This window comes from Gastrolobium bilobum, unplaced genomic scaffold (genome assembly GCF_033153095.1).
Source record: "Gastrolobium bilobum isolate Gb01-03AN ecotype WA unplaced genomic scaffold, APGP_CSIRO_Gbil_v1 utg327334, whole genome shotgun sequence".
NCBI lineage: Eukaryota > Viridiplantae > Streptophyta > Magnoliopsida > Fabales > Fabaceae > Gastrolobium > Gastrolobium bilobum.
Window position 1 is genome coordinate 1 of NW_026897602.1, and position 19,836 is coordinate 19,836.

General features: G+C 39.2%; 1 pseudogene; it reads right to left on the reverse strand.

Moving 5' to 3' along the window:
* Positions 1-17,398: 17,398 nt before the first annotated feature.
* On the reverse strand, positions 17,399-18,052 carry LOC133308485 (cytosolic sulfotransferase 14-like; annotated as a pseudogene).
* Between the last annotated feature and the right edge of the window lie 1,784 nt (positions 18,053-19,836).

Below are 19,836 nucleotides of genomic sequence, written 5' to 3' on the forward strand. Positions count from 1 at the left end.
GTATGCCGTTGTGTCTAAGGCATATCCCCAAAACGATTTTGGAAGTTGAGTCTCACTCATCATAGACCTGATCATGTCTAATAAGGTCCTGTTTCTCCTTTCGGAGACACTATTCTGGTGTGGTGTGTAAGGTGCAGTAAACTGCGAGAGAATTCCATTTTCTCTCAGATAATCCTGAAACTCATGGCTCAGATATTCACCACTACGATCTGATCGCAATGTCTTAATCATCTTGCCACGCTGTTTCTCTACTTCATTCCTAAACTCTTTGAATTTTTCAAAAGCTTCGAATTTATATCTCATTCGATACACGTACCCAAATCTCGATTTATCATCAGTAAAGGTAATGAAATAGGAGTATCCTCCTCTAGCCTCTATAGAGATTGGCCCACAAATATCAGAGTGAATGAGTTCTAATAACTCACTAGCCCTATGACTCTCAAGCCCTTTGGGCTTGTGACAAGTCATTTTCCCAGCTAGACAAGATTCACATAGTCCATCCAAATCCATGGAATCTAGGTATCCATTTGCATGCATCCTAGACAATCTTGTTTCGTTTATGTGCCCTAGTCTACAATGCCAAAGATAAGATTGATTATCTATCCTAGGTCGTTTCACATTTACATTGAGCACTTCAGTTCTCATTTCCAAAGCATATAAGCCATTTATTAAAGAATCAGTACCAAAAACAATATCATTCGAAACGATAGAAAATGTACCATCCTTAATAGTGAAAGCAAAACCATCTTGTTCTAAACAAGAAATAGAAATAATGTTTCTAGAAATGCTAGGAACATAAGGACAATTATTCAAATGCAACAAAAGGCCCGTAGACAAAATAAGGTCGGAGTCTCCAACAGCACGACCAACAACTCTTGCTCCATCACCAACGTGGAGGTCCACCTCCTTCTTCTCCAATCTTCTAGGGTTCCTAAGCACCTGCAACATATTGCAGATATGAGAACCACAACTGGAATCCAATACCCACGAAGTCGGATTAGCACAAGAATAATTTATCTCAATCATGTAAATACCTGAGGTAGAAGCATCACCATGCTTCTTGTCCTTCACATTCTTCAAGTAGTCTGGACAATTCCTTTCCAATGGCCTTTCTTGCCACATTGAAAGCACTCAGCATCGCTTTTGTCCTTGGATGCATTCTTACCCTTCTTTTTGCCTTTCTTCTTCTTGGGTTTTCCTTTGGGCTTAAGGGAGTCGCCTTTCGCAGGCTCCTTGCCCTTACCCTTGGCCTTGCTAGGCCCACCAATCAGAAGAGCTTGTGTCATATCCTTCTTGATAGACACTTCAGCAGTTGTTAACATACTTAACAATTCAGACAAGCTCACAAGCATCCCATGCATGTTGTAATTCATAATGAATTGACTAAAGGAAGGTGGATGTGAGGTGAGGACTAAGTCATTACTTAGCTCGGCATTCATGATGAAGCCTAGATTTCCTAGCTTCTCAATGAGTCCGATCATCTTAAGAACATGACTGCTCACAGACATGCTCTCAGACATCCTACAAGAGAACAATTCTCTAGAGGCCTCATACCTTTCATGCCTGCCTTTAATATCATACAACTCCTTGAGATGCAGGGTAACAGAGGGAGCATCCATATGCTCATGCTGCTTTTGTAGTTCAGGCGACATAGATGCCAACATAATGCAGACTGCCATCATATTGTCATCCATGTGATGTTTGCGGGCCTCAGAATCAAATTCCGCGAACCCATCTTCCCCTTCCCTAGGAGCTACGGGTAATGTAGCATCTAGAACGTAAGCTATCTTTTCGGCTCTAAGAACAATTCTCAAATTCCGATACCAGTCCATAAAGTTTGAACCGGTCAGTTTGTTCGTATCGGGTATTGAGCGCAGTGATAGTGGATTAGTCATACTAAAAACTGAAAAATATGTAAAGATTAATTAATTGATATTGTCATGTAATTAGAACAAATTATTAAAGACTTTAAATAATTTGCCCCTCCCACTATTTTATCTAAGTCAATGACCCTTACCATTTGACTTAGGGTTAATCTACTTTTAGATTTTGCCTTAGTGAGATTAAGAGTGCGATTATTTATTTTAACCTCTGTCTGTGACCGCAAGATTAATTTAAATAATAGGTTGATCCTTATCAACATTATCTCATACCCTCTCTTAACATTAGGTTGACAACTCCTTGTCACTTAGTGGTGCATCTCAAGCAACCAACCTAGCACTATTACCCTAAGCACATAAGCCCAGCTGAGCCTGCAACTTATGCCTTAGTTAAGCATTAACCAGCACCCTAAGTGTCTCACACTTCTAACACTACTCTTGCTCAACGAAACAATGGGTCCCAACTGAGTTGTGGAGCACCACTATTTAGAGGAGGTTTGAGTAATATTGGTGGTGAGAGGTAATCATACGCTTAATAATTTATTCCTTTTAAGGGTTCCTTTTATTTAGGGTTTACTAAGTCTCATCAAATGCATATGTATGTTATCATGCTAGTCGTAACCTATGTAAAACATCAATCGGTTTACACTAGTCGCAATTGGAAGTGCATAATAAGGCATACAAACACGATTTTTCCAATTCATGCATACTAGACGTCTTAAGTCATAAAAGCATACATTCGTGATACACTATCTCATGCATACTAGTCGTATAAAGCATACAAGCATATAAAACACTTTTATTTGAGACAGTCATGGTGCTCGCGCATTCGTCCATCTTGCTTCTCAAGCCACGGCTGCTTGTCGTCTAAACGCCACTAGCCTAATTCTCTAATTACAAATAATTAAATAAACTCCAAGACATCTTTGGAGGGACAAATGAAAAATTACAAAATTGAAAATTCAAATTACACCTCCATTTTAAATAGAGCAAAATTACACCTTTAATTTAAAAATTTGAAATTCAAATTTCGGGCACCATGACCATCCCCTTCCTTTTTGCACCTGAAAGGTTAGACAACTTTGCAAGCAAAAGATATCAAATATCATAAAACATGTTCATTCACACGTCTTAACATTTTAACAATTAAAATATAATTACAAGAATCATGATTCAAATTTTCTTAATTTTCTCTTAATGGCCGAATTATATAACAACTTTTATAATTCAAATTTTGTTAACTCTTTCTTAAAGAACACAAAATTAAACCATGCATGCAGCCATAAACCCTTTAATGGTCGAATCGAATATGCATGTATATGATAGATTTTGTCACAAAAATTCATGCTATGCTCATGAAGCAATTCATGGAGAAAAATAAGAAAACAATCAAGGTACTCTAAGTACCCTTCATGGCCGAATCATCCCTTTCAAAAAGGTGTTTCCTTTTAAAACTTTCATAAAGAAAAGAAACAAAACCATGACTACATATAGATATATGAACATAGCAATCACATTAACATGTTCATAAAAACAAAAACTTTAACAATTTAAAGAATTGTAATTCAAAATCCATATGCAAAAATTCAAGCTTTAACCCTTTAAAGATTTTTGACCGTGAAAAACAATTTTCACAAACAAGGTACCATCACCCACCGATGGTAAAGCAACCTGGCTCTGATACCACTTAAAAGTTAAATGACCTTGAAGGCCGAAGCATGTGAGAGGGAAAAACAAAATTTTTCATGCGGAATCACACATGCAATCAAGACTCATGCTTTAAGACAGCATGATGTTACCTTTGTTTGTGATTCAAACACCAAGGAGATCAGTGTTAGGTTTAAAGGGTTCAAACCCTCTAACGTTGATCCACACCACCCCACGTCAAGATGCAAGAACTCTTCTTGAAAAGCCACCAATTGATCACCACAAAAGCTTGCTAGGCGTCGAATGTTTGAAGGAGGAGGCTAGGTAAAGGTGTTTAGAAGAGTGAAATTTTCAGCTTAAAACTACACAAAAGTGCGCATGGATTTGATGATATATGGCTAGGTTATTTTTCAAAACCTCTTAAGAAAAACCTAACAAAAAGATGACCAAAGGAGATGAGAGAACTATCAAAATTAGATCAGATTTTTCTCTAAAAATCTGACCATAAGTAGCGCACAATAGAGAGGAAAAATGGAGTTGTTGCAAAATCAAATCTTGCCAACAACCTCCTATCATATCCTCATGATATCAAGTCAATATCTTAACAAAAATCTGACTTAACAACCATCATATAGCAAGCCATATGGTGCGCCCAATTCAGCCCCAAAAATAGTCCAGATACGTTGTGTAGTTGCATTCAAATTTGAACCAACTAGCTCACTGATTCTCTTAACAAACCAAATCTGATTTGGAGCTTATTTGGTTGACAAGATGACACTCACAACAACCAAAGTGGCGCCGTAAATTCAGCCTTGGATATGATCAAAGATCTCCTCTTGATCCTAGGGATTTGTTTTAACAAGATCTTATCTTATCCTTTTGTTATGAAACAACTTTTCATAGCCAATTCAAATTCGAATTCAAACATTTAAATTCAAACGTTCAAACATTTAAATTCAAATTTGTTGTCAGATTAGCAAGTGTACTAGTCAAACAAGTAATAAAATGATGAGTAAAGATCGTTCCCACGAGGAATTGTGTCAAGCTTTGATTAACCAAATATTGTTAAGGTTAATCAACCAAAAGATTATGAATTACATTTATTTCTTGTCACCAGAAATTAAATTTGAATTAAAATTAAAGAATTGATAAACAAATAAAGTGTGAATATAATTTAAAATAAGTAGTCAGATGTCAATTTCCCTCAAGAATGAATTTATGGATGAACCAATTTCCATGATGAATATCTACTATGTAAGGTTGATCAACCTTTTTCTTATCATCAAGATGTAATGTCTTACTACCTTGATAGACACATTAATTAGAAACCCCAATATCTTGGTGATTCCTTTCCTAATACATGCATTAATTACTAAGGTCTTAAGATCCCATCAGAAATCCTAGCATCAATGTCTTGACTACTAGAACACTGATGATGAAGTTGTCAAATATAGAAACAATGTAAACATGTCTGTTCTACACTACTCCGTAACATGAAGAATTAATCAAGACAACTTCATACAAATCACATAATAAATAAACAAGACATCTAATTAACCATTCATAAATTCAAACTTGAGTTCCATTGAATCAGACTACAAAGAACTCTACTCAGACATAATTGAAATATAAACAAAGGAAGAAGAAAGATCAAACTCCATTGTCATGATAGTAAGTCTTCAATCTTCAAGTGCAATTACATAGGAAACTAACTAATACAAGAACTAAGTCCTAAAGAATTTGGAAAGTAAGAGAGAGAAGTCAGATCAGAGGATCTGATACGGGAGAGAGAAATAGAATCAGATCTATGACAAATGTGAAGGCCATTGCCTTTTATAGTGTTACAAATTATAACTGAAAACTAACATGGGCGCTAAAACGTTCATGAATGGGCGTTTTAGCGTCTATGTTTGACGGATGACCAACTGCTTTTAACTAACTTGGGCGCTAAAACGTGAATTGTTGAACGTTTTAACGTCCATGTCTGGTGAATGCTCAACTGCTGCCAACTGACTCCAACGCTAAAACACTTGGTTTGGACGTTTTAGCGTTCGAGACCAGAGTCTTTTTCCAACAGCAGGGCGCTAAAACGTTTGATCAGAAATTTTTAGCGCCCAAGACCAGCAACTTTTGTCCTCAGATTGCAGCAGCGCGCTAAAATGTTCTGTGTGAACGTTTTAGCGCTCAGCACCAGCAACTTTTGTCCTTCGTTTGCAGCAGCGCGCTAAAACGTTCTGTGTGGACGTTTTAACGCTCAACACTTAGGCATTCTCCCTTTCTCCAGAATCTTTTTCTTTCTTTCTGCTGCTCCTTAAGCTTCATTTCCCTACAAGACAGTGTAATTTTTCAACAAACCTTTCAGAACTTGTACTTCAGGGAATTCCAGGACATTAACCTCTTTTTCATCCAATTAATCACACAAATTGATACTAATTCATGCTGAAAAACCTGATGAACTAGGGGTTTATCAAAATTCAAATTTCAAATTTCAAAATTCAAAATTCAAATTCAAAATTCAAAATTTAAATATTTGATAATTAATTTAACTAATTAAATTAATTAGTAATGTCTTGGACCATCCAAGCCCATTACATGATCCATGCGCCCTTTTCCCTTTTAGGTGGGCTTCCAAACTTCTTCTTGGGCTAACAACCATTATTAGGCCCAATACCTTTAATGCTATATCATCATGACAATAAGGTGTTAGTGTGTGACCCATTAGGCCCAACATAGCCACTGACATAAATGGGCTTGGGCCCAACAAGCCCACAACCCATCTAATGACAACACAGAGCACTAGCAATGCTTTGTTGCCCCAGAGCTAGTTAGGTTAATGACATAATCATCCTTTTATACATATTTGGTTACCGTATGTATTTCCTTTCGTCTCGGTTACCTTCCCAATAAACCGAGGGTAAGGAAACGTATCAACCCTTGCGGTTTAGGGTAAGCTTTATTCGAAATAGGGAATCTTCAATTTCCTGACTCTAAAGGCAGATCATCTTATGATCTCCTTTACTGTGCATAGATTCTCTAGTCCTTATAAATGTCATCCCGATTTCTCCGGTTTACAGATAACCTAATCTCTCATAGAGATTTGACGAATTCCTTCAGCTTATCACCCTAGCCCTGTGCTCTTTCAGGACAAGCCCAACAGTGTACCTATGAGTCTCCATGTTTCAGGCCGACGAGGTATACAATCAAAGCATGCCTTCTAGAACACAGTCTAGGTAATAACTTCTAGTCTAAAGAAAGACATACCTAAATATAAAGAGACAACTCTAATGACACTATCTGTGAGATTTCCTCATAGAGTCTCTTTGTGGGTCTGTTCAGTGCGAGCTATACCCTTGTAGGTCCACCCATGACTTTAGCTAAGATATCTCCATATCTGTAGCTCATGAGGTCTTTACCTTGCATCCGAATACAAGTAGATAAGTCGTGCTAGTCTTACCCGAGATCACTGATCCCCATTCTCAGTGTCTGTAGACTAGGAACATAAAATTAGGAATAAACATCCAGTATCCTTGAATCCTCATGATCGTGATCTCATAACAGATACTCAAGAGATACCTATTTTATTCCAAGGGGTTCATCCAGTTACTCATATAAAATATTAACTATAATATTGAGACAAAATATGAAACAGGATAAATAATGCTTTTTATTTATTTGCGACAATATAAAAGGTCCACATATGTCTTAATCTAATCAAAAGATTGTCTCTAGGACATCCATATACTAACATCCACAGTCAGTTCCTCGCCTTTTATTGCTACGGGCTAGGAGAGCCTTGATTGGTTATGTCATGTTGGGAGGTTTGGTGAGTGGGACACTGGCATTCCTGTGGTGAAGGAATTCCTCGAGGTGCTTCCTGAGGATATTCTTGAGTTTCTGCCACAGCGGAAGATAGAGTTCTCCATTGAATTGTTGCCTGGTGTGGGGGCCTATTTCATTAGCTCCATATCGGATGTCGCCACCGGAGTGGCGGAGCGGAAGAAGCTCATTGTTGGTTTTTCGGCGAAAGACTTCATCCGACCGAGCGTGTCTCCATGGGAAGCACCAGTCATGTTGTTATTGAGGCAAGATGCCTTATACCATTACTTAAGCATGACTGTGCTCTGTTTGAGGATGTGAAATTCTCTTCAGGGAAAACTGCGTGTGTAATACTTAGAATTTGTGGCAAGGCCACGCGTGATCTGGTACATGCGAGGCAGTGCATGTACAATTCGTTCGTGAGTTGAGTGGTCTCTCTGACTCTAGGTTCACTTGTTATTATTGATATGTTTCATATGTAGTTGGCATGTTGATACCATGGACAATGCTAAACATGAAATCAGTATGATAAATCGTGGTAATGTATCGATGTTATTTCACCTTTATTGACTTTCGATGTTGCAGGGACCATGGATATTGAGGTATACTGTTGCACAGATTATTTATTTACTATGTTATTAGAATTGAAAATTTTGCAAGTGTACGTGAACTAAGGTACGTCACTATGTGAATTAGTATGTTAACTAACATGTATTGGTTGAAATGAACATGATCATGATTTCGTACTGTGAAATGAATATGAATTTATTTTGAGGATATTGATTATAATTTGTAAGTCTTGTCGAGGTTAGAGTCATGGAATGGGACCAAAATCACTCAAGATTTGTGTGGTTTAGAGTTGGTGGGGTCGGGTCACCTCTATTGAGAAAGTGACTGATGATCCCCGAGAATCGGATGACGTTTTGATGTCATTGTGAAACTTTGAGTTTTGACGGTGACCTCTTTGCTTGGGGGTGCACTTCTCGAGGCGGAGATTTTGAGATTCGAGAATGAGTTTTTGGACAAGACCTAATAGGTGCAAGTGCTAAGAGGGTGCCAGGATCGTGTGAACAACCAGGACAATGTGTCTTGGAAGAAGGAAGAACTTTATTGCTTGTGCTTAAAGGTGAAGATTGAACACGAGAAGCCTTTTGGTAAGCTTCAACCTCTTGAGGTACTGCAGTGGAAATGGGAAGGTATTTCCATGAACTTCGTGGCGGGTTGGCCTAAGACTCAGGCTGGTATTGACTCTATTTGGGTCATTGTGGACAGATTTTCAAAGTCTGCCCACTTTCTTCCGGTACAGGTGAGTTTCTCTTCAATGCAGTTGGCCAAACCGGTCGTTCGTGAGATCGTGAGTCTTCACGGGATGCCCGAGAGTATCATCAGTGATAAGGACCCGAAGTTCACCTCTCGGTTCGGGGAGGTGTTGCAAAGAGCTTTTGGAACTCAGTTGCTACTCAGTACAACCTATCACCCTCAGACTGTTGGACAGACTGAGCGGATCATCCATACCTCGATTGAGTTTTGTGCAACTGTGTTTTCCTTGCTAGCCTGGGCAGTGAACCCTACGAGGCACTATTTGGTAGGAGGTGTAGAACTCCTACCTGTTAGTCTGCGGTTGGAGATAAAGAGTTGTTTGTCTTAGACCTTGTCCAATTTACCACCAGCCAAGTCAGATGATCAGAGGAAAGCTGAAGCAGGCGCAGAGTCGCCAGAAGAACTACATTGATGTTAAGCATCGTCCACTGGAGTTCAGTATGGGTGAATACGTGTTTGTGAGACTTTCACTGTCACCGGTGTTGTTCGGGCACTCGGAGTGAGGAAACTGAGCCCGCGATTCATTGGGCCATACCAGTTACGTGGTAGATTAGGACCTGTTGCCTACTGGTTTGCCTTGTCTCCGAACTTGACCAACACACACGACGTGTTTGACGTGCCTCAACCTCGCAAGTTTGTAGCGGATCCTTCGCACATTGTACAACTGGATGTTGTGGAGGTTCGGGAGAACTTGAAAACTTCCGTCGGACCACTCAAGTTTCTCGATCGTGGCGAGAAGCAGCTGAGGAGCGAGATCATTTCGATGGTCAGAGTACGATGAACGGGAAGAATTCATTAAGGGTAATTCTGGGAGCGAGAGGACGAGCTTCTCCGGCAGTATCCAGAGTTCCGAGACAAGTATGTTTCTGATTTTGAGGACAAAATCCTTAAAAATGTGGGGTGAATGTAAGAACCCGCACCGTTAATTAAGGAAGTTAATTAATTAATTATGATAAATTAGGAAATAATTCAATAATTCACCCTAATAATTATTGTGAGGCTTAAATAACTATGGTAAGTGATTAACAATGCTGAAAGTCGCTTTTCTGACAAAAAGTGCAGATACCGGTTCTGCTACTCGATATAAATGTGTATCAATGAAGTATCCCAGAAAATTATAATAAGTGCATGAATATTCCTAGAATAATATATAGGACTTGTAAAACAATTTTGAAGTCAAAATAATGAGAATTGATGTTAGAACTAATACTGTCAGTGTTAAAATGCGTACCGAAAAAGTGTTGCAAAAAATTAATATAAAAATATGGAAAATCCTAGAAAAATGGCTAGGTTCAGAATCCCAAGTTTGAGATTAAAATGATAAGCGTAGGTATTAATGCTAATACTGCGTGATTAACTTAAGCGCGCTTATAAATACCCAAGGGCACATGATCCTAGGTCAACCTCCCTCTCTTCTACGTGAGTTTTCTGAGTTTTGTGACCAGCCACCCTTCTCCCATCTTCTCTCCTCCATTGAAGCTCCAAGAGAGCTTTTTTCCACCTAGTTCCTTCACCAAAGTTGCTTATAAGAGTGTAGCCTTGGGTGGGTGAAAGTCCAGCCATTTCTGAGTTGTGGATGTTGTGTTGAGTGAGGGAGCTGCTGTCTTGGAGGTTGTGAGGTGTAGGAGCCATCTCCATGCCATTTTGTGCTTTCATGGTGCCATTTTGGTGAAGAAAGGTCCAACCTTGTGATTCATTTTCGTGGCTTTGTTGAACCTGAGTTTTGGGTCAATTTGGAGAGCTCCAAGAGCCTACTTTTCTGCTGAGTTTGAACCTCCATAGGTATACCTTGAACATTCTCTTTGAAATTTCATGAAAATAGCTTGTTTGCGTCATGAAATGAGATAACTTTAATCATTCAAGCTTAAGGTTGTTAATCTAGGGTTAATAAGTGATAATGAACATCTGTTTTGGGTCAAAATCGAACCTTGGATTATGGGGAGCCAGTTTTGCTTCGGATTATGCAGAAAAATTCTGCAGAAAACTGTTCTGCCTGTGTGGTAATCGATTACCTTTTTTTGGTAATCGGTTACCATGTTGAGCAATCGATTATCATGTTTTTGGTAATCGGTTACCATGTGCTTGGTAATCGATTACCACCTGTGAAAATGACCAGAAACCGGTTTTATGCGTGGGAAAGTCCCTATTTGGGTATGATGGCCTAGGAAGTTGGTGTTACTGTTGGCAAACAGTGATACCTTTAATTGAGGGACTTAATACTTGATAATTATGAACTAGAAAAGATGTAAATGAAATAGGAAATGTGTCATGATGAAATGAATCGTTAAAGTATGGTTACTGATGATATTTCTGATATAAACAGACTGTGATTGTGTTGTTTGGTGACATTGAGCTTGTGGACTTGGTTTGGATTGATTGCTTGAGAGGTAAGCTTTCGTGTCCTCGGTTTAGCCATTGTTGGTTCCATCATTTCCCATGTGAGGATGGTTGTATGCATGATGTGTTTTCATGTACCGTTATATTGAAATGCTAATGAGCTGTTAAGTGCAATTGCTTATCATATGTATGTGGTGTTACGCCGACAGGAGGCCAATGAGTGGTCATGTGGACGGGTACAACAATGGGTAGTACTTTGTGGGTTTAGATGGATTCCTACACTTCTCTGATCAGTGGAAATGTTATAACACACATGACATGATTATTTGTTGCATTGCACTATTTTGAGAACTTACTGTTAAACTGCCTTTTGAACTTATATTGCACATGTAAGTGAGCTTGGGGTGGAAGATCCTTCAGAACCCCTTGTCTTACTGAGATTTCTTGTTTAGAGATCTCACCCCACGTTTGGGGACGCTTATTTCAAGTTCAGGTAATTTGGGGGCTGATGCCTCTGGCGCAGGAGGTCGAAGCTTAGCTGATTATATATTTACTGTATGCTGACATGACTGGATATTGGCTGCTGTTTTTGTTTTCTGTCCTTATTATGATATTTGAGTTGAGACTGCTGTTGGGCATTGTTGCATTATTTGGTGAGCATGGGAATTGTCCATGCCACATTGATTTGACTTTGATGTTTTAGTTTGGAGTCGAATAATGTATCACGATTATGTCCAGACTACGTGTTGTAGATCTGTGACTTAGATACACACAGATATTTACATTATGAGGTATTTCAGTTAGCTGTCTTTTGCAATTTACATACAGGCGATGTTTTTATGAAAAATGATTAAGTAATCAACTTGGCTAAGTGTAATGACGTTATAATTGAAAAGAAAAAGATATTCCGCTAATTTTAAATTAAGCGTGGCTTAATACGATGACATGTTAACGAACCAGGTTAACACGGGGTGTTACATTTTATGGTATCAGAGCACTTTCTAGGGAAAAACCTATATGTATTGCAATAACTTAGGATGTTATGTGCGTGCCTCAACCTCGCAAATTTGTAGTGGATTCGCACTTTGTACAACCGGATGTTGTGGAGGTTCGAGAGAACTTGAAAACTCTCGTCGGACCACTCAAGTTTCTCGATCGTGGCGAGAAGCAGCTGAGGAGCGAGATCATTTCGATGGTCAGAGTACGATGAACGGGAAGAATTCCTGAAGGGTAATTCTGGGAGCGAGAGGACGAGCTTATCAGGCAGTATCCAGAGTTCCGAGACAAGTATGTTTCTGATTTTGAGGACAAAATCCTTAAAAGGTGGGGTAAATGTAAGAACCCGCACTGTTAATTAAGGAAGTTAATTAATTAATTATGAGAAATTAGGAAATAATTCCATAATTCACCCTAATAATTATTATGAGGCTTAAATAATTATTGTAAGTGAGTAATAATGCTGAAAGTCGCTTTTCTGACGAAAAATGCAGATACCGGTTCTGCTACTCGCTATAAATGCGTACCGATGAAGTATCCCGGAAAATTATGAAAAGTGTGTATATGTCACTAGAATAATATATAGGACTTGTAAAACGAGTTTCAAGTCAAAATGACGAGAACTGATGCCAGGACTAATACTGTCAGCGTGAAAACGCGTACCATAAAAGTATTGCGAAAAATTAAAATTAAAATATGACAAATCCTAGAAAAATGGTTAGGCTCAGAATATGAAGTTTGAGATTAAAATAATAAGCGTAGCTATTAACGCTAATACTGCGCGATTAACTTAAGCGCGCCTATAAATACCCATGGGCACATGATCCTAGGTCAGAAAATTATAATCTTGCGTGGGTTTTCTGAGTTTCTTGAGGCAGCCACCCTTCTCCCAACTCCTCTCCTCCATAGAAGCTCCAAGAGAGCACCTTTCCACTTCATTTCTTCACCAAAGTTGCTTGTATGAGTGTGCTCTAGCCATGAGTGGGTAAAAGTCCAGCCATTTCTGAGTTGTGGGAGTTGTGGTGAGGGGAAAAGCTTCTGACTTTGAGGTTGTGAGGTGTGAGAGTCATCCCCATGCCATTTTGAGCTTCATGGTGCCATTTTGATGGAGAAAGGTCAACCTTGTGATACATTTTCGTGTCTTTGTTGAACCTAAGTTTTGGGTCAGTTTGGAGAGCTCCAAGAGCCAGATCTTGTTCCTTTGCGAGCGAAAGTCAGAACGAATACTGAGTCTCCTTTCTTTTACGCTTTATTAGTCATGAAAGCGGATCGCTTTGTTTGTAATGAAAAGGAAAGAGTAGGCGGCTGTAGAGATAGAGTCTTTACGGGTAAATGAAACATTCTTTCTTTGTCAGGCTTAAGGTAAAGGGCATGAGAGAAAGAAAGTGCTTGTTTCCGGGCATATCGATGGGAATAAGAGCAGGCGGTAAGTGAGGCAATTCCTTCCGGTAGTGGATGCTGGTAAATCCTATTTTTCTGCTGAGTTTGAACCTCCATAGGTATACCTTGAACATTCTCTTTTAAATTTCATGAAAATAGCTTGTTTGTGTCATGAAAAGAGATAACTTTGATTAATCAAGTTAAAGGTTGTTAATCCATGTATAATAAGTAGTGTTGAATTGGTGTTTTGAGAAAAATTGATCCTTGGACCATTGGAATCCATTGGATTCTCGAATTATGCAGAAAAATATGCATTTTCACGTTTCTGCACAGGTGGTAATCGATTACCTTTTAATGGTAATCGATTACCATGAAGGGTAATGGGTTACCCCCTGTATGGGAATCGATTACCTAGTGCAAATGTGACAGCAACGATCTAGTTTAGTAAAATTGCGATATATTGAGCTACAGATCTCTAAATTGAGTGAGGTTTGGACCTATGTGAAACTAACACATAGGGATACAACTCTGTAAAATTTAGTAGCAATTGGAGGAGTGGTCTTATCGCATTTTCAATTTTAAGTCGTGTTTTGGTTGCTGGAAATTCCGTTTATAGCAGTAACCTTGCGTAAAACTTAATCGGAGTTATACAACTCCGATTGAGACATAAAGTATATCGTTGGAAAAGATGTCTAGTTTAACATAGTAAAATCTAAGAATATTTAGTAAAGAGATGAAATTGCAGTCTTGAAATTGGTAAAGACAGTTTTGTGCTTGTGGCTTCGAAAAGAGCCCGACTTAAGCAAAACAAAAAAGAAATAATGTTTGATCTAAATCTAAAAAGCTATGATATGTGTATTGATAGTATGAATGTTATGAAAACAGATCTGTGACCTTCCTGGACACTGTTATTACTTGTGACTCTTTGGACACCGAGTCGTGAGGGAGGGTTTAGCTTGACAGGTAAGCTTTCGTGTCCACGGTTTAGCCATTGTTGGTTCCACCATTTCCCACGGGGAGATGGTTGTATACATGATGTGTTTTCATGTACTATTTTATTAAAATGCTAATGAGCTGTTAAGTGCAATTGCTTGTGATATGTATGTGGTGTTACGCCTACGGGAGGCCAATGGGTGGTCCTGTGGGCAGGTGCAGCAATGGCTAGTACTGTGTGGGTTTAGATGGATTCCTACACTTCTCTGATCAGTAGAAATGTTATAACACACATGACATGATTATTTGCTGCATTGCACTATTTTGAGAACTTATACTGTTAAACTACCTTTTGAACTTATATTGCACATGTAAGTGAGCTTGGGGTGGAAGATCCTTGAGGACCCCTTGTCTTACTGAGATTTCTTGTTTAGAGATCTCACCCTACGTTTGGGGACGCTTATTTCAGGTTCAGGTAACTTGCGGGCTGATGCCTCTGGCGGCAGGAGGCCGGAGCTTAGTTGATTATATATGATGTATGCTGACATGACTGGATATTGGATGTTGTTTATGTTTATTGTCATTATTATGATATTTGAATTGAGACTATATTGGGCTTGTTGCCTTATTTGGTGAGCATGGGGTTTGTCCATGCCGCTTTGATGTTAGTACTTTTTAGCTTGAGTTGTATAAACTATCAGGGTTGTCTGGTCTATGTGTTGTAGTTCCGTGACTAGAGACATATTTATGTTATTTATATATTGAGGTATTTCAGTTAGCTGTCTTTTGCAATTTATATACAGGCGATGTTTTGAAAATGATTAAGTAATCAAATTGGTAATGAATAATGACGTCATATCTGAACATAAAAAGTTATTCCGCATTTTTAAATTAAGCGGGGCTTAATACGATGACATGTTAACAAACCGGGTTAACACGGGGTGTTACATTTTATGGAGGTCGGAGCTTAGTTGATTATATATGTTGTATGCTGACATGACTGGATATTGGATGTTGTTTATGTTTTCTGTCATTATTATGATATTTGAATTGAGACTATGTTGGGCTTGTTGCCTTATTTGGTGAGCACGGGGTTTGTCCATGCCGCTTTGATGTTAGTACTTTTTAGCTTGAGTTGTATAAACTATCAGGGTTGTCTGTTCTACGTGTTGTAGTTCCGTGACTAGAGACATATTTATGTTATTTATATATTGAGGTATTTCAGTTAGCTGTCTTTTGCAATTTACATGCAGGCGATGTTTTGAAAATGATTAAGTAATCAAGTTGGTAATGTATAATGACGTCATAATTGAACAGAAAAATTTATTCCGCATTTTTAAATTAAGTGTGGCTTAATACGATGACATGTTAACAAACCGGGTTAACACGGGGTGTTACATTTTATGGTATCAGAGCACTTTCTAGGGAAAAGCCTGTATCTATTGCAATAACTTAGGATGTTGTGTTGTGAGTCATGTCTGTGTGTTCTCTATATTGGGTTTTGCTATGATGATGCATATGTAATCACATTGCGTGGGCCTGATCAACTCACTCTTTGTGTAACTTGTGCAGAGTCATGGTACTACCTCGGAGGAACCGAGACACTAGTGAGGATCAACCTGATCCTATCCTGGCTGCATTGGCTAAAATGCAGGCGGCCCGACAAGCCGACCAAGAGGCCATGAGAATGGCAAACCAGGCTATGCTGGACGCCGTCAGAGAGGCAAACAGGAAAGCCACTGAGGATGTACTGGAGGCGAACCGCCTGGCGAGCATGACTATACGATGACATGTTAACAAACCAGGTTAACACGGGGTGTTACAGTAATCGATTACCATGTTTTTGGTAATCGGTTACCTAGTTCAGTAATCGATTACCATGTGCTTAGTAATCGATTACCACCTGCGAAAATGACCAGAAACCAGTTTTATGCGTGGAAAAGTCCCCATTTGGGCATGATGGCCTAGGAAGTTGGTGTTACTGTTGGGAAACAGTAATACCTTTAATTGAGGGACTTAATACTTGATAATTATGAACTAGAAAAGATGTAAACAAAATAGGAAATGTGTCATGATGAAATGAATCGTTAAAGTATGGTTATTGATGATATTTTTGATATAAACAGACTGTGATTGTGCTGTTTGGTGACATTGAGCTTGTGGACTTAGTTTGGATTGATTTCTTGAGAGGTAAGCTTTCGTGTCCTCGGTTTAGCCATTGTTGGTTCCACCATTTCCCATGGGAAGATGGTTGTATGCATGATGTGTTTTCATGTACCGTTTTATTGAAATGCTAATGAGCTGTTAAGTGCAATTGCTTATGATATGTATATGGTGTTACGCCGACAGGAGGCCAATGGGTGGTCCTATGGGCGGGTATAGCAATGGCTAGTACCGTGTGGGTTTAGATGGATTCCTACACTTCTCTGATCAGTAGAAATGTTATAACATACATGACATGATTATTTGCTGCATTGCACTATTTTGAGAACTTACTGTTAAACTGCCTTTTGAACTTATATTGCATATGTAAGTGAGCTTGGGGTGGAAGATCCTTGAGGACCCCTTGTCTTACTGAGATTTCTTGTTTAGAGATCTCACCCCACGTTTGGGGACGCTTATTTCAGGTTCAGGTAATTTGGAGGCTGATGCCTCTGGCGGCAAGAGGCCGGATCTTAGTTGATTATATATTTGTTGTATGCTGATATGACTGAATATTGGCTGCTGTTTATGTTTTCTGTCTTTATTATGATATTTGAGTTGAGACTGCTGTTGGGCATTGATGCCTTATTTGGTGAGCATGGGGATTGTCCATGCCACATTGATTTGACTTTGATGTTTTAGTTTGGAGACAAATAATGTATCAGGATTATGTCCAGACTACGTGTTGTAGATCCGTGACTTAGATACACACAGATATTTACATTATGAGGTATTTCAGTTAGCTGTCTTTTGCAATTTACATATAGGCAATGTTTTTATGAAAAATGATTAAGTAATCAACTTGGCTAAGTATAATGACGTTATAATTGAAAAGAAAAAGATATTCCGCAAATTTTAAATTAAGCGTGGCTTAATACGATGACATGTTAACAAACCGGGTTAACACGGGCTGTTACACTACACAGCTTTATTATGTTTTCAATCACTCCACTATTTTCCTCGGCTTGAGTGAAAGGACAACCCAAGAATTCAGCCACTCTTTTCACGTGAAAACTGACATCTTGTTTAAGATCCTCATACTTCAAGAACAGAACCTTGTGCGGTCTAGCTATGCTCTTATTCTAGTAACCAAGCATTTGGTTCCAAGATGGACCAAAGTCAACTAACCCGTTGCAGTATATTTCAAAAGCTTCCTCTAATGTTAATGCAGATTGAGGGCCTACATTAATTGAGTTGAGGAAAATCCAGAGATACACAAAAGTGTCGAAAGGGTTCCTGCATATATAAATGATCCTACACTTGGACTCCTTGATTGACTTAGACAATAAAGGGAATGGAATGTGAGTACCAAAAAGTCTTGGCTCGTTCATGTTGGAGAGATTAGGAACTTGGTTATGTGCATCCCCATAAACGGTGAGTGCAAAGAAAGGCACAAGGTCATGGGGATTTGAAGTAAGCAATGAAAGGTTTTGTGAGGATGAAAAATGCCAAAGTATAAAGAAGAATATGAAGACATGAAGTAAACAAAGAATGTCAAAGATCTCAAGAAAACAGACCGAGGTATAACCGACAATATTCATTACAAATTAAAAAGAGGCTTAAAAGCCTTAAACAAAGAAATATTACACAATTAACTGGCATCCCGACCCTTCACTCAGCAGGGGTGGCAGGAGTCTCCACTTGTACAACTGGTGTTTCAGTTGGTTGATTGGTGGCCTCTTCACCTGCTTCAACCATGACCTCCTCGTCACCTTCAACTTGAGTAACGGAGTCACCCGCTGGAGATTCCGGAGGAGGAGAAATAATTTTACCCTTGCTGACGTAGGCCTTGGGATGCTACCCGGTCGAATTAAATTGCAGTTCTGGATTAAGTACCTTCAATTGATTCAAAACATTATTGAAGGAGCCTACCACGGACTTTTCAAGTTCACCCCGGTAAAATAGGGCATTATGTTCGGCTTCCTTCAGCTTTTCCTCAACCCTCTCATGAATATTTTAAACTCTGACAAGGACTTTCTGTTGAAAGCATGCAAAGATTGAAGTTCATTATGCTCTCTTTGAAGGTTAGTGAAATTTTCTTTGACCTTGGCCAAATCTAGAACTGCCTGGTCCTTTTCTTCCTTCTCTTGGACCAATTCAGCAACGATTTTTGCCCTTTCTTCACGGGATGCGTTTACCTCGTTAAGGGTATAAAGATATTTACTCTTCAAAGACAGCAAAGGCCTTTCCATGGTGGCCATTTTCATGCAGCCAAGCTCTATATCCTCCAACTCCTTTATCAGAGATGCAGTAAAAGGAGAAGAGTTAAAGAATAGCTCTGGAGGTCAAACTGCGTCCCAGAGAGCCCCAATGATCCCGGATTGCTATAAAGCATGCTTGGCAATACTAGATGGTGGTGGAGGCATGGAGGACTTCGTCGCAGCTTGGGAGGAGGTAGGGGCACCTTTATCAGCAGGGGCCCCTTTCGCCCTGTCAGCTGGGATCCCTTTAGCTTTCTCGGCAGTACCAGATGGGGGGTTTTTGGCCTTAATTTCGGAGGCCTTCTTCTTTTTGGTTGTCAAATTGACAATGACGTCCTTTCTACCCCGGGTTAGAGCTGCCAAGAAGCTCGGCTGGTTATCCTGTTGGTCTTGTTGTTGGTTTTCCATACCGGGAACTGCAAAGCAAAAGCAATAAAAGATAGTTATAAGATGCAGTATCACAAATATGCATATAAGTGTCACAAAAAGCCATACTTATTTCAGCATCAAGTTCTTCTTGAGACTTGTAAAAAAGGGAGGCAACACTAGCATGACCCCGCGCCTTGATATATGCACGCATGGCGATCACGCTATTGACATCAGTGGGATTTAGCTGGGATTCCTTGAAACGGTTACTTGAGGAAGGAAAGTGATAATGGTAAGATGACCAATACAGGGAAAATTTTTCCTATACATCCTCGGAGTCACAACCACTGAGAAACCACACTTCCTTACCGGGATGCGCAAAAACCTTAAAGAATTTATCTTTGAAGTTCTTGAAAGAATCAGTGAAGACATGGAAAATTTTACAACCAGGGACACCCCGAAAGGTGACCCAACCTTTATTTCTGGAGGTTCACGTCCACTTCGTGGAGTAAGAGCTTGAAAAAAGAAGAGGAAAACATAGACAGAAGGAGGAAGAGCGAGGTATGCACAAAAGCGCTCGAATGCCATGACAAAACCCCAAGCGTTGGGATAAAGTTGACTGGAAGCTATGTGAAGATGATTTAAGAGGTCAATTTGGAACTCGGTAAAAGGAAATTTAATGCCGAGTTGTGTTACAATATCCCGGTAGAAGAAAAAGAAGCAAGGCTCTTCTGAACTTCCCCCAGAGCAAACTGGTT